The sequence below is a fragment of the Prunus persica genome, chromosome G4 (assembly GCF_000346465.2).
Source record: "Prunus persica cultivar Lovell chromosome G4, Prunus_persica_NCBIv2, whole genome shotgun sequence".
Lineage (NCBI taxonomy): Eukaryota > Viridiplantae > Streptophyta > Magnoliopsida > Rosales > Rosaceae > Prunus > Prunus persica.
Window position 1 is genome coordinate 12,167,718 of NC_034012.1, and position 22,479 is coordinate 12,190,196.

The 22,479-nt window shown below is 37.9% G+C and overlaps 1 pseudogene; it reads left to right on the forward strand.

The window, feature by feature from the left end:
* On the forward strand, positions 16,563 to 19,340 carry LOC109948627 (annotated as a pseudogene).

A 22,479-nucleotide genomic window follows, 5' to 3' on the forward strand; every position in this document is an offset into this window, starting at 1 on the left:
ATTCCCAAAACTCCATACAAAACCTATACCAACATGTTTAGACTAACAAGGGGAGTAATTTTTGGTCTTGAACCCCGGCCAAAAAGTGGCCGGAGCAATCCGGAACACTGCCACAGCCGTCGGTCAAACTAGGGTGTATTGATTAATTTCCAAAACTCCAAAATCTATCCTAACCACATACATAAACAGCTAGAGCACAAAAAGTAGATGAAGTTTCATACTTCGATCGACGGAAACAACCGCCGGAGTCGCCGGAAACGACGTCGGAAAACTCGAAATTCACATACCTTTCCGAGCTCGCAGTTGCGTCGTGAGTGGCTGATATGGCTGGGCTTTAGCCCAGACTTGATCGTCGGCCCTGGCCGGTCCTTTTCCAACCACTCTCACTACTGACCATGGTTGGAGCACCAAGATCGCTGGCCTGGTTTTCGCGAAGGGAGAGAGACGAGAGAGAGAGCGCCCAGAATTTTTCAAAAACACTAATTTAATACTGAATATATATATATATATCTATATATATAAAGCAAAAGGCAGAGAATGGTGAAACATTCAAAATACCAGAAAATGTCCTTGGTTAATGCAAACATTAAGAATTAAAATTATTAATTAAATGAGGATAATATGGTAAATTCATAATTTTTCATATCAAAAAAATTAAAAAAAAAAGAAAATTCAGATAAAGGATCCTATTTTTATGGAACACAACTACCAATTATTTTTTTTAATTTCAAAATAATTTAAAATTTTTTAAAAAAAAACCTCTTGCAGGCGCCGAAGTGGGTGTGGAGAGACTAGTGGGTAGTAAAGGTATTTCATTTAACTAATTAAACTAAAAAATGTAACAGTTGTCAATTTTGGGTATTTTTTTTAAGTGTGTTTATATACATTGAATGGTATTGAGTTTCTTTATAGAACTATGTCTAAGAATGAATATTTAACTAATTTTCTATTATATTATTAACACCAACAAAGCATAGCCTAGAAGCATGCCTTCAAATCCACAATTTCCGAAGACCTTAGGTCTGGCCCAGAAGAATTTTTGTCATAATGACTTAGTGAAGCATGTGACACGGTAAATTAGGGTCTGGCTTTAAAATAATAGAGATTATATATACAAAGTACAGATATGCAGATTAACTCATCCTTGCATCGCATTGCATGTCTCCTACATTTGCAACCTTAGGCATGCATGCATGTGCTATATCATGCATGACATCAACTATTTTATCATGAGTTATGTGTTGTAAACCAAAGTTGTAACTGCTAAAATATGAAATCTAACATGAGAATATTTTTTTGTGAAAATTTTTTGTGTATTTTTTTATTTGTAGGAGGTCATATTTATAATATAATGGAACTTTAATGGGCAAGTAAATAATACATTCGTACTTCTATTTACAGTAGAAAATCAGGAATTAACGTAAATCAAATATACTTATAATGGGAATCCTTAGTGTGTAAGGAAAGAAAGTCACTGATCCACAAGTCACGCCAACACTCCCCCTCATGTTGGTGCATAGATGTCGCCAATGCCCAACTGGTCGAGTGAATTGTGGAACGCTTTACTGGAAATTACCTCTGTCAGAATATCATCAATTGATCCTCGGACTTTACGAAGGGAAACTAAATCACTTTAGCTTCGAGTTTCTGTTTGATATAGTGTCGATCTACCTCAACATGTTTGGTGCGATCATGTTGAATTGGATTATGTGCAATAGCTATTGCAGCCTTGTTGTCACAAAAGAGATTCATGATAGATGTAGGTCTATACCCAAGTTTAGTAAGCAACCTCTTTAACCAAATGAGTTCGCAAATTCCTTTGGTCATACATTTGAACTCGGCTTCTGCATTAGATAAGGCGACCACCTTCTATTTCTTGCTTCTCCATGTAACCAAATTACCCCCCATGAATGTGAAGTAACCGGGTGTGGATTTCCTTTCTGTTATACTTCCTGCTAATCTGCATCCGTGTAACCATCATTATTCATATGACCATGTTTTGAGAACACAAGTCCTTTTTCGGGTGTAGACTTCAAATATCTAAGTATCCGAATAACTACATACATGTGGTCTTCACTCGGAGAATGCATAAATTAACTGACGACTCTCACCGTATAAGCAATGTCTGGTTGAGTATGAGACAAGTAGATCAATCTTCCCACTAACCTTTGGTATATTTTTTTGTTCATTGGAACTTGATCCAGGTATTCATCAAGATGATGATTCTAGTGTCTATAAGTTTGCAATCCAGCATTCCTGGTAACCTGATTTTGAAACAGTCAGTTCAGATTCAGGAGGCTGATTTCACTTATGGGAAACAGTTAGTTCAGATTTTGAAATGGTAAGTGTTTAGCTTTCAGTGACAAAGGCTGTGTGGTAACCCGAGTTGTAGATTCAGGAGCAGTCCTTCCTCCTCTTTGAATGACAGGTAGGTAAATTTTGAGGACGAAATTTCTATAAGGGTGGTAGATTGTAATAACCCAAAACAAAATATCTAAAAATTAGGATTTATTTATTCTAGCAAAAAGACGATTTTGCCCTCGCATTATTTAATAGGGAAAAAGTTGAATTTTTGATCGAGAAGGAATTTGGCAATTTCACTTACGCCGTTGCGTAGAGCACGGCGAAACGAGTTCGTAGACACGGAGTAGACTCGAATCGGAGTTGTAACGAAGAAAATACGGTCAAAATACCGTGAAGGGCAAAACGGTAATTTGGACAAAAGTCAGATTTTTATCCCTTTCTCCTCTCTCTCTCTCTCTCTCTCTCTTCATTTTTCTCTCTCCTCTCTCTCTCTCCTCCCGCGCGACCAGCTGCGCGCCTCCTCCCCTTCTAGCTCGTCCCGCCGCCGCTACAGCTCGGCCCGATCTTCGGCAAGGGTACCGTCAGCTCTTCCTCGGCCTCGCCGTTTTTCCTCGACCCGCCGCCTACCTGGCGCCGCCCGGAACTGGCCGGAATCTGGAGTTTTCCACTGGTTTTCAGTCGAAACTTCAAGCTCCTCGATCTCCTTCGTTTCTCAACCAAATCTATCAAGTAAGGTATGGTTTCTCAGCTATTTTTCATGCTCTAACTGATGGTTAGCTGGGTTTTGATTGATTTTACCTCGAGATCACTCGATTTTCGAATTGAAAATTGGCCGAACTTCGGCCGCCGTGATCGGCCACTTTTTGGGGTATGACCAAGAACAAAAGTGACTCCAAATGGGGTGTTTTACCTAGGATAGGAGTTTGGAGTCTTGGTTTCGAGTTTTTCCGGCAACCCGGTATTGCTTTGGACACCCAAACTGCCCGCGCGTGTGGCGGCACGTGGGTGACGGTAGTGAAGTGACTTTGAGTAGTTTTGCCATCCTCGTGTTGTCACAAGCGTGTAGGATTTCGCGGATCTCGATTTGGAGTCCGTTTGAGCCCCGAACAGATTTTCCATATTGCGCAATCCTTGGGTGCAGTGTCGTCGAGCCGTTGGATCGCAGCCAAATTAATATATGTCGTTCTACACCAGGATCGTGTAGGATTCGATGGATTGCGAATTGAAGTCCCGGATACTCCGAAATCGCGAACCCTGGGGCTAGAGTTTGGATTTTAAGCGATAATGCAATTTTGGCTAATCTGACCGTCCGTTTCGGACCAAACTCGCAGGACATGGGTCTTTCTCTGTAAGGAACCTTTAGAGAATCCCAGATTGGCCATCGGAGATCGTGGACCCCACGAGGTTCCGGATCGGCCGGTCTGACAATTTATTGCTTGGAACAGTTTCAGGTCTTTCAAGGCCGTTCTAATTGTCTGAAAGGCTAAAGTGGGCATAGGAGTGACTTTAAAATGAGTACACGTATTTCTAGGAGCCGGGGACAGGGTGTTTAATTCAATTCTTTTATTGAGTAGTTTTATTAATTTAATCTTTATGGGTAATAAGGCACCAGAGGACCGGCAGAACCACAAGAGGGACCTTCAAAGGGTCCAGCTAGCTCGGACCAGCAGTGAATGGACTTTTCTTTCTTAAACGATTTTATAATTAACTTTTATATTTGATTTTGAATAAGTGTTATTACATATTTTCTGAGAATGAACTGCATCGTGAAATATCTTTATTTTTATAATACTTAGTTGAGCAGCAGACTTGAGATCTTCGATACAGAAATAGTAACTTAGCTCAGATTTATCAGATTTCGAAGAATTATCAGATTTTTCTAAATTAGAACCACCATGTACCCGCTTGTTTTTAGTGATTATCCTCAGACGGACCGATGTCTACGGACATCCAGTTTGTTTACAATTCTGTCAGTGCACTTGACATTGCCTCACGAGTTTCGGGGACGCTCGGACTGTGAGTGCCAGGATTTGCGGCTCAGCTGACTCTGTGTCCCCGAGACCTGCCAGGATTTGCTGCTCGGCTGACTCGATGTCCCCGAGACCGGCCAGGATTTGCGGCTCGGTTGACTCTGTGTACCCGAGACCTGCCAGGATTGCGGATCAGGCTGACTACGGTTCCCTGTATCTTGCCAGAGCGGCTCGAGTCGACTTGGTGTCCTCAAGACCTGCCGGCGGATCAGGCTGACCATAGTCCCCTGAATCCTGCCAGTTTGCGGCTCGGATAGACTTTGTGTCGCCGAGACCTGCCAGGGGATTTGACAGATTTTACAGGGGTACATTTAGGTGGTAGTGTAAAGGAATTTGAGTACTTTTATACAGCTATTGCTTTCAGTCATTTTATATAATTGTTCAGTTTTACGAATTTCTATACATACATTTATATATAGTTAGATGAATACCTTATATTGAACACAATTGAACTTTAGCCTTACTTATCAAGTTATTTTTACCATGGGGATTATTATGATTATAAACTGATTTCAAGAACATTATTTTTGTCCACTCATATTTTTTAACTTGTTTTTCACCCCCAGGCTGTAGAAGTGCGCAGGCATCCACCACCGGGCCATTCCTAACTTCCGCACCACCAAGAAACGTAGGATTTTATTGTAAAAGTTCTTGAAATCTTGTAAATTAGTAGAAAATGCTCTGATATCTCGTTTTAGTGGGAAACTTGATCTGATGAATGCTTGGTTATTTTATTCTGGCAGTTGGTGAAAAATTATTTGCTTGTTTAACAGGTGGAAGATTTTAGGTTTAGACAAAATACAGGGGAGACTCTGCCGAATTTTCGGCAAGAGTCTAAGGGAAGTTTTAACAATTGTAATAGGAAGGGTAAAAGGGTCATTTGTGCCCGACATTCGCCAGGTGTCGGACACGCACAGGACTTGGTTCGAATTCCAAAGTGGAATTGGGATCGGGTCCTGTCAATGTACATCAACACATATCCAAGTATAAACAACTATACTAAAAAACAAATTCATTCGAAACAATCACATCTCACAAACATACGAAAATAATTCCAAATCAAAGGACTCAATATGCATAATTTTTTATCCTTGAAAATAAAGTTCACTCACTTCATAATAATCATAACCGAGCCCAAGGCTCACTTTCATAACCCATCAGTCAAATATCTCATACTCAACCATTCCATAAATTCAATTATCTAACTAATAATCCAAGATCTTCATACAATAATATAAAACAAAACTCAAAATTCAAACATAGTCAATGTAACTCAAATAACAGTCGAGACTCGTCAATAAGGTCGTTCTAGTACTCCTCGAATGGTGAAACTATCTCGGAAGACTCACGGTTAACCGAGAGGTCAAACTATCCAAACTTGGTCAACCAGTCTCACGGGATCCACTACAAGTTCAGCAAGGTTTACTAAACATGTCCTATAAGTTTGGTCCTAATCGAAGTGTCGGATCGGACAGTTATCGATTAGTGCAAACTTTAAGTTATTGAATCGGAACATTCAGGGCTTCGATTCACGATTCGCGAAATTCTACACGATCATAGGAATACCTAGATCAACATATATTAAATTGGAGTCGATCCGAGGCCCGAACATATCGAACTCGGATAACGCCTAATATGCGATATCCAATCGTCAATCAAACGATATCCAAATTTATATCCGAGCATACTGTTGTGCTCGGGACTACGTGAGGAGTATTTTAGGAGCCTAAGACCAGCCAATTAGTGGCCCATACGCGGCCGGAGGATGGGTGCCCAAAGTGATTCCGCCGATCGAAAAATCTCTAAACCGTTGGTCAAGACTTATATCTATACGTTCACCACATAGAGTTGAGCAACTTTTATTCTTGGACCTACCCCAAAAATTCGACGGAAGTGGCTGGAATTGGAGGCCGAAAACCGGCCAAACTCTTAGCGCTTATTTAACCCCTAAAACACAGAAATTTCTCCTATACATGACAACCAGCAGCTATAACTCATTGAGAAGGTGAGAAAGATTTGGTTCCTGGAATCACCCGAACGAGCGTTGAGAAAAGTGGGTCAAAATCGATCGGATTTCTCGATTTTTCCGGCGAAAATCGGTGGTTCCAGCAGTTGAGATAGAGTGGGGCTGGTAGAGGAAGTCGAGCTTGATGTTTTGGTACCGGTCCCGCCGAATTTGGTAGCCGAACATGGCGGTGGTGGCCCAAAATCCCAGCGGGTGAATAGTAATAGGGGGCGCTATTCCTTGCGAAGGGAGAGGGAGGAAGAAGAAGGAAAAGAAAAAGAAAATTTAAAACTGCCCGGTTACTGTAGTACGGCACTGTTTGCTACAGTAATAATTTTTAAAATTTCCTTTGCGTCATTTTCGTTTTCAGACTTTTCCTCCTTCGTTACAACTCAGAATTGGGTGTGCCGCATGTCTACGAATTCGTACTGACGAGCTCTACCCAATGGTGCCAGCCACTTCTCCAAAAAAATTCCAGATCAAAAAATGACCAAAATACCCCTACCCAAAGGGTAAATTCGTAAATTCATAAATTAGGATCGGGGTGTTACAATAAGTAACAATTGTCCACGAAGAGTTTTCATATTTTCAAAACGTTGCATTATAGTTTCGTCATCAAGACAAGCAAAACATCTCTTTCAATGTAAATAATCAAGCAACGGCAACAAGAGCTAGTTGAAGTTGATGAGCAAAGCAATGAACATAAAATGCACAAGGTTGTTATCTCAAAACCTTTGTTTTAAGGCAATTAAACTCACCTCTCATATTACTAGATCCATCATAACCTTGTCCTTGTATGGAAAAGCTCAAATTCAAGGAAGAAAAGAATTCATCAATGGCTTCCTTTAGTGCACTTGAAGTAGTGTCGGTTACATGTTGAAACCCCACAAACCTTTCAATTATTTGTCCTTTGTCGTTCACATAACACAACATTGTCGTCATTTGCTCATTTATTGAAACATCACATACTTCATCCACCATTATTGAAAAATATCTATCTTTTACATCACTCAAGATAAGACCAATGGTTTCTTTGGCACAAGAATTGACAAGATCTTTTTGAATTGAAGGAGCTATTAACTTTAGATTGCCCATAGCATTTTCTAACACAATGACCTTCACTTTTTCATCATGATCTGTCATTTAAGTTCTTAGTCCAGAGTCTGCCTGAAGATTAGCAAATATCTCATCTACTTCAATTGGTCATGCATTTGAACTACCCGGATTAGACGGAGAAGGACTATCCGTAGATAATTTTCTTTTCAAGAATCGTTTGATAAATCTACACATCAATTAATTCAATCAAGTGCATTAATTTTTATCCAACTTATCATATGAATATAAAAATGTCATTAACCCATTATCAAATTCAATAGACCAAATTATCATATCAACCAATATTCAATATACTCAATCAATCCACATTATCAATCAATTATAAACTCAATCAATCTACATTATCATATCCATAAATTTCATTCCATAAAAAAAATATATCAATATCCACAATAAATAGTATCACTATAAATTTATAAATATCACTTTTGCTCACTTGTAATTGAAAAAAAAGGCAGTGGATGGCGGCACAAGGTGGTGGTGATTGGCACCGGTAAAGAGTTGTGGTGGAGGTTGTTGGAGGTTGGGAGGTTAGGGTTTGAGAGGGTGAGAAGATATGTGAAATTGAGAATGAAAAGGGTTTGGAGGTGCTGTGCAGAGTCAGGTAAGTGTTGATCTTCTTTTTTTTTTTTAATTTTAAAACCTAGCCCAAAAAGACGTCATTTTGGGGTCAGATCAATTAAAAAATTTTTTGACTGAGCCTTGGACTAAATGTTGTCTTTTGGCAAGGCTCGTTTTAAAAAAAAAAAATTGATGCTCAATTGTGCAACAGAGCAAGGCAAATAGGCTGGGACTTTCATCGAGCACTTGATGTGCACACAAGAGGTCTTTCAGCTGTTGTCCAAGGGGTCGTTCATGGAGTCCACAACCAAATTTCTGGCATTCCAAGGGGCCGTGCTACCCCTCTTGTCCCGACGTGCGTTCGCCCTTGATTGCAGCTACCAAAAAAAATTATAAGAAAAAACTTGATAACAATAAATGTGTTCCCCCTCCCCGAGTTTAGATTAGATTAAAGAAGAATGTCGTTTGTATAAACATTAAAAATAAATAAATAAATAAAATCAAATGGGGCTGCCACCTCAGCAGCCCAACATGAGAGGTTAGGAAATTATAATAACATGAGACTCAGCAGCCCAACATGAGAGGTTAGGAAATTATAATAACATGAGACTCAGCAGCCCAACATGACTTTGTAAAAAACTTACGTTGCATATACGATTTTGTTGTAAATAATAAGGTGGAGCCCACCTCCAATTGGAAGAGGCTTTGCCTACAAAAGGGTTCACACCCTTCCTTTGTAATTAGACATTGAGAATACTAAGAAAGACAGAAATGAATAGAGAGAAAACATTCCATTCTCTCCATCTCAATTCCCTCTCCATTTCCTTTAGATTTATAACACGTTATCAGCACGAATTCGCTTTCAAAAATACCAGCTGAATTCTCGGATGAATTCCATCTGCTTCAATACCTTTCTTTCTCAAATTTCCAGCAATAGAAAAGGCAAACTAGCAGAGAAACATGATGAACTTTCAGCTGCAAAAGCTCAACCATGCTCCATCCTTTCTTTCTCAAATTTCCAGCAATAAAAAAGGCAAGGACCTTTGACCCAGCCAAACAAACACGTCCCATGCATCAATGATATTACTTCTATCTCCAGCAATGGTGGAAGAGTTTAGTGCATGCGAGTGTGGCCTCCAATTGGATTGAAGAAGTTCGAGACTCTCTCTTACCTTCCTCCCCTATCTGCCGAGTCATTGGCCAAGGAAGTAGATTACCTTCTCCGCAACAACTGGGTTCCCACCTTGGAATTTGAGTTGGGGGCGCAACTCTCTCCCAACTTCTATGCAAGAACTTACCCAAGCCTCCGCTCCGATAGCCCCCCAACTCTTTCTCAGATTATTCAACAAAGAGAAGATACCCACTAGAAGCTTTTGAAGGAAATGATCACTCAGCAAGGGCACATCTTTGGGTGCTGAGATTATTGGCACAACACCCTTCTTCTCGTCCACAAATTTTTCTTAGCCATTGACCCAAGGAAAGTGCTAAAGCATCTTTTGATGAGAACAGCAAAAGCCACCAAAAGAATAAGCGATAAGATCTCTGCTCCCTTATCTTCTCTATTATTTTAATATTATATAATTATATTGATCATAAAAAGCAAGTAAATGTGTACAGGAGGAACTTGTGCAGGTTCACGTTCATCCACTTTATTTACAAAATTATAGGAAGACTAGCCCTATGGTTTGTCTCTCTCTCTACTTTTCTAGTTACATATATTAATATAATAATATTATATTATTTCCTATTTTCTCTAGTTTTGAGGGGAGTTCCACCGAAAAAAAAAAAAGTGGGGAGGCAATTCAAGTTGACAATATATATATATATATATAAAATATAGTATATTTATTTGCTATTCTATTACTAACCACTAACAAAAATGGATTCTTGGTAATATTAAACATATTATTAGTGGAAGGCTGTTAGTAATACTAATACTTTTCTTATCTTATTCAGTGGTGGTTTTTATTCCCACATTTATTTTATTTACTGTATGGTGTAGGTTTATTACCCATACAACAGTATCTATTTAAAAGGGTGGTGCGGGTTTATCGTCCACGCCTTTACTTTTATTTAAATGTATGGAGCAGAATTAGTGCCCATACAAGCACGTTTACTTTATCGCAAATTTACTTTTACTTAAAGTATGATGTGGAATTGACCCTCATACTTTATGAAATTTACTTTATGAAATTACTTTACTGTACATTATTTACTGTATGGTGTAGGTTTATTACCCATACGACAGTATTTATTTAAAAGGGTGGCGCGGGTTTATCGCCCATACCTTTACTTTTATTTAAAAGTATGGAGCAGAATTAGTGCCCATACAAGCACGTTTACTTTATGAATTTAATTTACCGCACATTTAATTTTATTTAAGGTATGGCGGGATTAACGTCCATACATCAAGCAATTTAATTTATGAATTTATTTTACCGCACATTTACATTTATTTAAAGTATGGTGCGGGTTTATCGTCCATACCAGTAATTTATTTACCAACAATTTATTTTATGGATTAATTGTGCTGTATGATGAGTTTTTACAGTATGCAGATCAGGACCAGAAGTTCCTTGATCCTCATCATACAATTACATCAGGACTTGAAGATCCTTGATGATGATGTTAATATGAGAGCTGGCAGTCTCTCCGGTACTATATTTGTAAACATGTGATTGGACTTGAGGGTCTTTGATCCCTGACATGTAAATAAGGACCTGGGGTTCCTTAATGATGTAACAGTACCGTATTGGTTCATAATGCCGTACACATGGATGATAACTGTACTGGCAAATGTATTGTACACATGAATAGATACGTATTCATGACTTGATGAATAGTACCGGATATATGAATAGTGACGTATACATAAATATTAATCATTTTGGGTAAACCATCACTATTCAAAAAGGGAACCTGCAGTTCCTTAAACTCATGGATGAGCAATTAAATGAGATGCCAGAAGTTCCTCAAGATATGGACAATTATGTAAGGGCTTGAAGTCCAGAAATATGTACAGAAAATTATAAAAATGTCCATACCATGAGAACATGTGATTTTGGCTTGAGGTTCAAAATCTAAGTGTTGAGAACCTGAAGTTCCAATTAAATGGACAACCCTTGAGGTATTATTGCAAATTGTGGTACGCCACATATTTCTTTGGCATAAGAGAATGATGAATTGAGAATCCCCACATATTTTGTTATATCTGGGCCGGAAGCTCATGAACCCAAATATATAAGATATTAACGTGGCTTTTACTCAATTCATATTTCATGTCCATTTGAAAAGGGTGAATAAATTCTGAGGTTTGTGTTTAGTCCAGGCCAAAAGTTCCATACGTTGAAATATGAAATTTAGGAGGGTCGATGTGGTTATTTGAACCTATAAGGCACAAGGTTCCAAACCGTCATTTTGAAAAGACGTAAAAACCACAGGTGCAAGTTTAAGAATGTGCGCAATTATTATAACAGGAACATACAACAGATAGATTTTTTTTTTCCACCTGCAATGAAGGTGCAGGCCCTGTAAAATCTATGAAAATACATTATGTTCTGGAAGCCTCTGAAGGAAGAGGACGACGCCTCTTAAGCTTAGCCATGAGCCTCTCGTGGTCTCCCAAAATTCTTTCATTGGAGACCTGCAGCATGTCTAGCCTTCTCAGTGTATCAACGGAGTACGAACTCACCAGTTTCAACAAGGAATTATTCTCTCCTTTAAGTTTCTCAACCTCTTGTTGAGACTCATGAAGCATTCTTTGGAGAGGCGAATTTTCAGTTGTTAACCTCTCAACCTCGTTTGCTCTGGCACGCAAACGATCAGCCATGTTAGAAACAGAAGCAGCACTCTGAATGCTAAAAGCCATTGAGTCATCAATAGCCTCTTCCTCAGACCTCCCTGTTAACAGCATTTCATCCATTAGAGTAATGAAATTCCTAGCTACTATGACAGCAGTAGCATCATTCATCATCACAGAATCATTAACTGTGAGATGACGATTTTGGGATACAAAGGATGGACGCCAAACTTTGGCGTCACTGGTTGTTGTGGGAGTATCATTTAAATTGAAATAATTTGGGCAAGAAGAAGAGGAAGCCATTTTTAAGAAGGTTTCGAAGAAAGTCTTAGGAAAACTAAAGTTTCAGAAAATGAAGAAAGTTGAGTTGAAACGCAGTTGCTCCAATCAAGTTTTGTAAAGGCCATATCTATAGGAGGAAATATGGCTACAGTTTTTCAGGATCCCAATATATTCTCGGATCCCCATATTCTCTTTTTCTTTCCCAGATTCCAAAACTTCACGCGGCCTCCATTAATGTTTGTCGGCACTTTCGGCGTTTTCAAGTATTATTTTCGTCAAAAGTCGATCTTGCTTTGCGGATTTCACGGAGCTATTTTTTCAAAAGCACCCCGAGAATCTCGCAATTTTCCTATGGTTAATTTGAAATTCACTGGTTCTACCTATTCCTCTTATTTGTGTATAAATGTGTTACTAACGAAATTTTCTTTGCAGAAGACATCCAGTTTTCTCCATACCTAGTGATGCGATATCTACTTGTTTTTCTTATCAGTGAGCACTCAATATGCCCGAGAAGCAAGACTATCTCTGATCATCCATTCAGGAAGCGAGACTACCCCTGATCACGTTTCCGCCACATTAGGGAACTGTGAAGGCAACCTTATGCTCTAATCTCCGGAAGTTCTTCTAGACTAGGAGAAATGAGAGCTTGTTGTTTGCTCCCACCAGCTTTCTTCCTTGATTGCTGAGCTTGTTGTCTGCTCCTACCAGTTTCCTTCCCTGATTGCTTACCTTCTCTTGCAATCAATATCACAATTTTTTTTGCATTTTTTTTCTCTTTTGTAACCCTCTGTTCATAAGGGATTTTATTTCTTTAGAATGAACATCCGAAGAAAGAATCCATGCAGTGATCCTAACTCTGAGGGTTATTTGTTTTAACAGAGGCAAAAGAGTTGTGTTTTTTTGCTCTTGCAGGATATAACTAGATCATCAAGCGCTACATTATATTTACTGGGCCGATACGAGCTTGAATGATACTTGAGAAAAGTTTCTCCCACCTAAGGATGTAAGCAATACTTGTGTTATTTTATGCTTATATACTTATTTGATATTTTATCTTGAAAGGTAACCAAATGAGGAGATAAGTCTGTTCCAAAAGAATGGCTTGTATGTATCCATGAATTATTAATGCAAATTTTACAGATTGCAAGTTGGATACATTGATAATACACTGCACAGATTAAAGTCCCATAAGAACAGAATATGGGTATAGCAGTGATCAATATGATGCACGCCTGTTGCGTAGCAAATGATGTAGAATGAAGTCCCGAAAGGACAATTCTTTGACATGTCAATATTGATATTGTGCACGCCTAATGTGTAGCAAATTGTATGGGTTAAAGTCCCAGAAATTAATTGACATGTATGTATTAATCTGTGGCATGCCTGCAGCATGACAGATATATGTGTTCTAAATGTTCCAACTCCCTAAATAGAGATTATCCACGCCCTACTGTAAAATAACGCTCCATTGGAGGTTATAATCCACATTCTCACATAATAAAAGCCCCATGAAGTGGCTTGGGTACCCAAAAGCAAAGAAATGCTTATAATTGATGCATGCACGTGCAAATGAGAATGATGAGATCATGAATTGATGAATGACAATTTTTGGTTTTGGAGTAGTACTCAAATCATCAATGGGCTGTGTTGATTGGAACCACGTTCAGTTATTAAATGTCGACAATATCCTTGGCCAAAATGGAATGAGGTAATTCCATTACAGATGAGAATGAACGTGAAAGAACAAACCCACAGTACGAACCCAAAAGATGTTAATACTGAAATTTATACTTGGATGTTCAGAATAAAAGGGAATATATCTACTTTGTATGACACAATGTTTCTGGCAGAAACAAGGAATGTTGGGTTTTCTCCATATTTACAGATTCAATTGTGCCCCCTTATTGCACATTTACAGAGATCAACATGTTATCTTTAAGGGTTATTGAATGCACAGAGCATATCACCAGAAGCGATTCCCTAAAGATGTATAAATAGCTGGGTAAAAGCTATATAATGTGTCATAAAGTTTAATCCCTTTAAACAAAATCCTTGAAAGGATTGAAATTGCACAAAGCAAGTCCCTGAAGGACATGTGCCTGAAGCACAAAATCTGTACTCAATACTAATGTGCATAAATTGCCTCAGTGAGTACATTGATTATAATATGTTTGCAACACATTCAAGCTTCTGAAGAGTTTAAGAAATATTTGTCTCGACTCAAAGATCGAGCATTATGCCAACGAGATTCTTGCTTATACTAAGAAAGTATTGAAGCATTTTTATGAGGATTATCCGTTGGACACTTTAAGGATTTTCCGGAAGTATATTGGACCGTACATCGTATTTTCCAGATAGAGCTCAACTCCATCACCATCATTTTGAGATGATGTGAGGCATATTTGATGCAATCTCAGCATAACACCATATACGGGCATATTTTTGAGTGAACTTACAAATAGCCCAAGTGTTATTAGATATGCGGACTCTGGAAATCTCTATGGTCGCTTACTGGAAAAAGCTAGTCATGAAGTTTTCAGGGGGAGATATTCATCAGGGGGAGCGTGGTATTAATACAGACCTTCACACACTGTACTCTTTTTCCTTCATCCAGGTTTTTATCCCACTGAGTTTTTCCTGGTAAGGTTTTAACGAGGCAGTATCGCTCAAGATTGACTCACAGAAGCAGTGTCAACTACGATATTCAGAAAGGTGATCAACAGTATGACTTAAAGATATTTTGCCAAGCATCAGGGGGAGCGTGCTATCAATAAAGACCTTCAAACACTGTACTCTTTTTCCTTCGTCCAGGTTTTTATCCCACTGGGTTTTTCCTGGCAAGGTTTTAACGAGGCAGTGTCGCACGCGCGTCAATATACACAGAATTTTATGTTACACATGATTATGTACTCTTTTTTCTTTGACCAGTTTTTGTCCCACTGGATTTTTACTGGCAAGGTTTTTAACGGAGCATATTCCGTATCATTTGTGGTCTCCAAGGGGGAGTGTTGTAAATAATAAGGTGGAGCCCACCTCCAATTAGAAGAGGCTTTGCCTACAAAAGGGTTCACACCCTTCCTTTGTAATTAGACATTGAGAATACTAAGAAAGACATAAATGAATAGAGAGAAAACATTCCCTTCTCTCCATCTCAATTCCCTCTCCATTTCCTCTAGATTTATAACAGATTTAACCAATCTGATAACACATCAATCAATTATTGCAGATTTGAATTTAAAGGTTTTTTTTTTTTCTTGTCTTTTTTTGTTTTTGTTTTTTTTGTTCAACAATGGCAGATTCCCATTACATCCAATCAATCAATCTTATAACTCTTTAAAAATAATATATAAAAAAATCCAAAACCCCCAACGACATTTCCACCTCATAATCCTCCCTCTCTCCCCTCTCAAACAATAATTGTTGAAAATATCATGACCGTATATGATGTGACACTTATAATGTGGTTGGATGAGGAAATTTGAAAGTATAATGAATTTCATAAATGACGGAAATTAATATTCTAAAATTTGTAAAGTTTCTTGTTTGGGTGACAGATTTAAAACATGGATTTTAACCTTTATTTGTAAAGTTATCTTTTTTAAAAACTCAATCTCTCTTGGAATTTTAAAAATGACGACTTTTAGATAGAATTTAAAGTTGGGATTTATGATCTCAAAAGTCCATTTTTTTTCCATGCGAAATTCCTAAATTTCTATGTTTTTTTTAATCGAAACACGGGAATTGGTTCATGTCAATTTAGAAATTCTGACTTTTGTCAAAATCTCAAGTTTATTTCCCTCATCTAAACGCACCGATACTCCCTTGGAGATGCTCACCTACAAAAATCATCAGCGTATGTTACATGACGTGCATAATAGTTATGCAAAGAGTAATGCTACACTTACCACATTATTATCCCACATTTCTATACCACATGATGTGGCATATCCATATCATATGCCACATCAATTAAATGAATGAAGTGTATTTTAATAAATAAAATTAGAAAACAGAAACTAGTATTTTACATGATGTGCTATGTACACTTCAGCTGCCACATCATGTGGTATAAAAAATGTGGTAAGACTAGTATTATTCTTATGCAAATATTTGACATCGAAAGCTTGCCCGATGCATAATGTAATGCGTTATAAGATTGGTTGATCGGATACAATGGAAATCTACCAGAAAATGAAAAGAAAACCCAAAAAGAAAAATAAAAGAACCTTTAAATTCTAATAAGCAATTATTGATTGATATGTTATAAGATTGGTTAAATCGATGCTGCTATTTTCACCGATGTCTTATTTTCCAACTCACCTTATATTCAAAATTTTAAAGACAAATTTATCCTTGTGTAAAATGACCTCTAAGGACTTAGGGAAAAAACCTCAACTCCCCTTAATTTTTTAAGGTGGGACAAACACTCTCAACACGCCAAACCTCAACTCCCCTTAATTTTTCAATGCGGGACAAAACACTCCCCTTAATTTTTCAATGCGGGACAAAACACTCTCAACACGCCAAACCTCAACTCCCCTTAATTTTTCAATGCGGGACAAACACTCTCAACACGCCCTATACATTTGGCGAACTTTCAAGCCTAACACGTGAACAACACATATTGGGTGACATGGATCGTGTGTGGCCTTTGAGCTTTCACATGTGGGATAACCCGTTTTGATACCATGAAGGAAGTTGAGGTTCCACTCCAAAACTAAGTAGTAATGGAAGGAGTAGCTCAATTCCTTATAAACCGAGGCTAAGTCCCTTAACTTTTCAATGTGGGACAAACACTCTCAACATATAGTTGTGACATTTGTGAAAAAATAAATTAATGTTTCCCACGCTCAAAATATGGATGCATATATATATATATATATATATATATATATATATGCTGCAAAGGGACAAACGATAAACATATGCTGCAAATCTGGCCAATGGTCGGTCGAGGGTCACTTGAGATTACAAAAGATAAGCCACAAAAAGAAGTTACTCATTTGGCATTTGTGCTGTAAGTCATTAGTTCCATCCCGACGGACAGCAAATTACCACCTGAGCATTTGGGGGGATCAGTTTATGAATTATGATTCAGAAGACATTGTAATTTATATAACATACAGATTGTTTCAATAATTAAATGCATGTTTCTCTGTTTTGTTTCAAAAGAAATTTGACATGTATTTTGCTCATTCAATTTTGTGGATGCAGATAACTTATGCCCATAAGCAACAAGAAGTTGAAGAATTGAAACTAGCAGTGAGGAGGGAAGTGTTCACAACCAGTGCAGATGATTTTTCAAATCAGATGAAGCTAATTGATGCAATCCAGCGCCTAGGTGTGGCGTACCACTTTGAAAAGGAAATAGAAGAAGCACTGGAACATATATATGCTGCAAATCATTTCCATGATGATGATGATGGTGATGGTGATCTATACAGTGTTTCTCTTGGTTTTCGGCTACTAAGACATCATGGACACAATGTTTCATGTGTCCATTTGCTGCAATTAATTTAACGAGATTAAATTTGGCCAAAATTATTTCTTATGTGTCCATTTGCTGCAATTAATCAAGCAGGAATATTCAACAAGTTCAGAGATAGTAAAAATGGAGGCTTCAAGAAAAGCTTAATCGCTGATGTGTCGGGATTGCTAAGCTTTTATGAAGCTACGCATCTGAGGGTGCACGGAGAAGATATACTAGAAGAGGCTCTTGTTTTCACGACAAAACATCTGGAGTCGGCAACAACCCATGTAAGCTATCAACTAGCAGAACAAATAGCTCAAGCCCTAGAGAGACCGCTCCGAAAGAGTCTCGTGAGGTTATGCGCCCGTCGGTTCATGTCCATCTACCAAGATGAAGCTTCACATAATGAAGCTCTATTAAAACTTGCCAAGTCAGATTTCAATCTTGTTCAGTCTTTGCACAAACAAGAGCTCAGTGAGATTACTAGGTAGGTTATCTTTTAATTATGTGAGATTAATTATGAACACCGACTGTAATTAATTTAGTAACTCACTAATTAATGCAGTCAATTAGGTGGTGGAAAGAACTAGACTTTGAAAGGAAGCTGCCTTTTGCAAGAAACAGAATTGTGGAGTTATACTGCTGGATTTTTGGGGTCTATGTTGAGCCCCAATACCTTGTTGGAAGAAAATTTCTCACAAAAATTATTGCCTTGATTTCTGTAATGGATGATATCTATGATGCATTCGGTACATTTGAAGAACTTGAGATCTTTACCGAAGCAATTCATCAAAGGTTTGAAATTATTTATTAAAAAAAAAATTGTTTTGTTTATATGCTTCAGATGAATATGGTGTATGCAATTTACAGATGGCATGCCAGTTGCATGGAAGGACTGCCAGAGTACAAGCAAATATTCTTCCATACGCTTTTGAATGTTTTCAATGAAATTGAGGAGGAGATGGTGAAGGAAGGAAGAGCATACCGAGCTCACTATGCAAAAGAAGCTGTATGTTAATTAATTAAACAAACACACAACTTATTAATTCACTATTATAATGAATTTACATAATATTTATGTATCACATATGCAGTGGAAAACTATTACCAAAGCTTACTTTGATGAGGCCAAATGGTTCCACGAAGGATGCATCCCAAGCATGGAGGAGTATATGTGTGTTGCTGCAACTTCTGCTGCTAGCTTCGCACTTTCAACTACATCTTTAGTTGGCATGGGAGATATTGTAACCAAGGAGTCCTTTGAGTAGTGGTTGTTCAATGACCCTAAAATTCTTAGAGCTTCCAATATCATTGTTAGGCTCATGGATGACATCGTTTCGAGCAGGGTACACAGAAACTACCTACTAAATTGCGCTCTAACTATTACATAACTTAGGTCTCTCAATTCATAACTATTTCATCACTTATATTCTTTTTTGGGATTCTGGATTCTATTTTTGCAGTTTGAAAAAGAGAGGGGCTATGTTGCTTGTGCTATTGATTGTTACATGAAGCAATATGGGGTCTCAGATGAGCAAGAGATAATTGATGTCTTCAACAAAAAAATTGTGGATTCGTGGAAAGATATCAACGAGGAGTTCCTTAGACCAACTTCTATGCCGATGCGTATCCTTGAACGTATTGTTAATTTAACTAGAGTGGTGGATCTCCTCTACAAAAAATATGATGCATACACACATGGTGGAAAAGTGATGAACGATTGCATCGCTTCGTATTTGATTGATCCAGCACTAGTATGAGCCTATGAGTTGGATTATGAGAAAGAACTAGCTGTGCTTTATATATTCATTGTGTGAATAATATGCCCTAATGTCTTTGAGTTAGCCGTAGTGTCAGTTTAGTATTGTTGTGCTTTTAAAAAAACTGTTTATCTTGAGAATAATCAACTTTGAAATAAAGCAGTTGAGTGTAGTGAAACTGTTGTGAGTATAAACAACACTGTCAAAGTGTTTGGTAAACTTTTATGTAGAATTATTATGGTTGTGTATAATGTAAGATCCCACATCAACCAACGAAGATGGGGTGATATGCCTTATATGTGCACACCCGCATCCATCTAGCACGAGGCCTTTTGGGAGCTCACTGGCTTCGGAGTCGTAGGAACTCCGAATTTAAGCGAGTTGGGGGCTAGAGCAATTCCAGGATGGGTGACCCACTGGGAAGTTGCTCGTGAGCTCCAAGAAACAAAACCGTGAGGGCAGAGAGGGGGGCCCAAAGCGGACAATATCGTGCTACGACGGAGCCGATCCCGAGATGTGACAATTTGGTATCAGAGCCACTATGCCGTGTGGTGCGAGTGTGCCGACGAGGACGTCGAGCCCTTAAGGGGGGTGGATTGTAAGATCCCACATCAACCAACGGAGAGGGGGTGATGTGCCTTATATGTGCACACCCGCATCCATCTAGCACGAGGCCTTTTGGGAGCTTACTGGCTTCGGAGTTGTAGGAACTCCGAAGTTAAGCGAGTTGTGGGCTAGAGCAATTCCAGGATGGGTGACCCACTGAGAAGTTGCTCGTGAGCTCCCAGAAACAAAACCGTGAGGGCAGAGAGGGGGGCCCAAAGCGGACAATATCGTGCTACGGCGAAGCCGATCCCGGAATATGACATAGAATATCCAAAAAAAGCATGATGTTAAAAGTGTATTAACTTATTTGTTGAGTAGCCCAGCCAGAAGCATAGCCCAGAAGAAAACTAATTTTTAGAACATACAGATATATATATTTTGAAATTATCAAAGAGAATTTGAAAGAACCGATTAATGTCATTAACATCAACAAAGCATAGCCTAGAAGCATGCCTGCAAATCCACAATTTCCGAACACCTTAGGTCTGGCTCAGAATAATTTTTGTCACAATGACTTTTAGTGAAGCATGTGACACGGTAACTTAGGGTCTAGCTTTATAAAAATAGAGATTAAAACATCCTTGCATCGCATTGCATGTCTCCTACATTTGCAACCTTAGGGATGCATGCATGCGCTATATGATGCATGACATCAATTATTTTATCATGAGTCATGGGTTAGGAAAATTATAATAACATGAGACCCAGCAGCCCAACATGATTTGTTTGTATAAAACAAGACCAACAAGACCAGAAAGAAAAAGAACCTTTAAATTCTAATAAGCAATTATTGATTGATGTTTTATAAGATTGGTTAAATCGATTGCTGCTATTTTCACTTATCTTTTATTTTTCAATTCATCTTGTATTCAAAATTTTAAAGATAAATTTACCCTTTTGTAAAATGACTTTTGAGAACTTAGAGAAAAAACCTCAACTCACCTATACGGACTCTCTCTCTCTCTCCCCCCCGCCCCAAGCTCCCTGAAAAATAGAAAATGTCCCTCAGCTCCTAAAAAACTTAGATCTGGATCTGGTTCCGTGAGGTCGATGGTTTTTAGAAGAAAGAGGGGCCATGAGTCAAGAAAGAACTAACTAAGCAAAAACCACCATATTAATCATATACCAAAAAAAATACAAACTTAGTTTTTTCTGCTTGGCAATTGACATAATGCATCATCAAATCAACAATCTAACATTAAAACAAGAAATACCAAATAACCCCAAATCAAAATTTGACCAAACAAATCTAAAATCAAAAGCCAACAGCCAAATTTTTAGAATCAGAAATAACATAACCAAAAACAGAAGGTAGAAAGAAGGAGGGGTGGGTGGGTTAGTAGGGGAGAAGAGACACAGGGGGTACGTGCTGAGAGGGGGAAGAGGGGTGGTTATGAGGAGGAAGTGTCGGTGGGGGTTTTGGATTTCTTTTTCCTTATATTATTTTTAAAGTGGTTCAAGCCGATGAGGTTGACCAAGTAGTGGAGGTCTGATGGGATTGGACTCAAATTTTATGATTTCATGGAAAAATAGCCTACTTTAAGCACATTGAAATGGTTGGAAATCTAATTCTTCAACTTGTAGTTCTTTCTACATATTGAATTCACATTAATATTGGATTATCTTGGAATTTTATATTTTTAATTAATTAATTTTAGAGTTATTTATACTAACACCCCTTGAGGTTTTCAATGTTTTCACAAAACTCCCTAAAGTTTTAAAAATTACACGAACACCCCCCCCCCTAAGGTTTCAATTTGTTTCACAAAACCCCTTTTCATTGATTCTACATAAAAAAATGTGATGATTTCATACATATAAAAACTTTTGCAAATAACAAAATTAACCTCAACGAATGTATGTGCAATCTAATCTTAAAGGCTAACTTTGTCATTTGAAGAAATTTTGAATATAAAATCATAAATTTTGGACGAAAAATCAATGGAAATGGGTTATGTGAAAATAATTTAAGACCTAAGGAGGTGTTCGTGTAATTTTTAAAATCCCAGGGGATTTTATGAAAATATTGAAAATCTTAGGGAGTGTTAGTGTAAATAGCTCTTTAAATTATTCCTCGTTTATACCACTTTACTCATTTTCATTATTATTATTTTTAGATTTAATTTTATTTAATATATGTTGGGTTATTAGTTAATTTTGTTTTACAATGGTAATAAACAAAATGTTGAAGATTATGATTTCATAAATCAGAAGTTCATTCACCTAATAACTTTTATGTTATAACATGACCATGTCTACCATATCTATGCTCAGAAGGAGGAAAAGGAACGCATGTTAAACATATGCTCTAAATTCAGCCAATGCCCACATCGTACATGACCAAAAGAAAAGGGAAAAGAAAGACATCCCACTCAAAGAGTCGTGAAAGGGAAGCCCACTTACCCGGCCACGACATGGAAATTATATCTTATAATTAGAGTGAATGATGTGGATTTTGCCTATATATACATAATCGTACCCTGTGATCATTTTGCCTATATATACATAATCGTATGAGCAATATTTCAGCTAGCACAAAGCAAACC